The sequence below is a fragment of the Phalaenopsis equestris genome, unplaced genomic scaffold, assembly GCF_001263595.1.
Source record: "Phalaenopsis equestris unplaced genomic scaffold, ASM126359v1 Scaffold000345, whole genome shotgun sequence".
In the NCBI taxonomy this organism is placed as follows: domain Eukaryota; kingdom Viridiplantae; phylum Streptophyta; class Magnoliopsida; order Asparagales; family Orchidaceae; genus Phalaenopsis; species Phalaenopsis equestris.
The window spans coordinates 176,767-177,738 of record NW_018164787.1 but is presented as its reverse complement, the minus strand read 5'-3'; the positions used below and the strand labels follow the sequence as shown (position 1 = coordinate 177,738).

The following is a 972-nucleotide window of genomic DNA, read 5'->3' as shown; positions in this document are numbered from 1 at the left end:
TCAGCTAAATGCTGAGGATTCGAACCACCCATATGAAACTATAAGTAGTCAAGAAATAATAAACTCTAAGGCAATAAATAATGTGGGCCCCATTACTAGTTCTCTAAGAGAGTAAAATAATAAACTCTAAGGCTAGATCTCAGACTTTATGGAGGGGAAAAACACATATATATGAGGTTAACACACCCACGTGCACACACGCCCATGCACGCGCGCATACCCACAGATATTTTTAAAATGAGCCAATTTGTGGGTTAATGAGTATTGTCAAAGCTGGATCAAACGTGGTTTTGATAAGATCGCTTCACAAGCTATGCATCAAATCACAAACAAGTCAATTTTATGTTAAAGCATTGCGCATGTGCATGTGCATACATGTGTGTTACTTATACAATATAAAATTCATTAACATTTTATTAGCCTTAATTTTTTTCGTCGATTGGATATAGTTTTCAATTTTAGTTGTTAAACCTATCGGAAGTATCCTCAACCTTGGTTACTGATTGTGCATGAAACATCAATGCACTAAGCATAAGCTATATGATTTAGTTCTCAAGAAAGTACTGCCTTTCACCTTTGTGGCATTGCTATTGAATCCATAGCCTGAGATATTTTATGCAATAAATCATTTGTATCATCGGGTAGAACCACATAAACTAGTTGATATTAGAGTTTTTCTCACGAATAGTTGAGTTTTAAGTTTCCAACACTAAGACATCGAATGCACTTACTGAAAGACAAAGCGTTGATTATTATCTAAGAGGTATGAATAAAGTGTTTGACTTGAGAACTATGCTTTAGGGTATAGCTGTGAGGTTTAAGTACTTTATTGCTATGACCAAGCCTTTAGTATCTACTAGTGTTTTATAGCCATAATCAAGCAAAATATTTTATGAATTAATTGGGCAAAATTTTAATTTTTTTTCACAAAAGATTAATAAAAACATTAGCAAGCTTACGCCTCTTTTTTTT

General features: G+C 33.5%; 1 protein-coding gene across 1 annotated transcript in view; it reads left to right on the top strand.

The window, feature by feature from the left end:
- The window catches only part of LOC110025969, a 3,257-nt gene that overhangs the window by 1,208 nt on the left and 1,077 nt on the right, over positions 1-972 (top strand). The gene's annotated exons all lie outside the window — the stretch shown is intronic.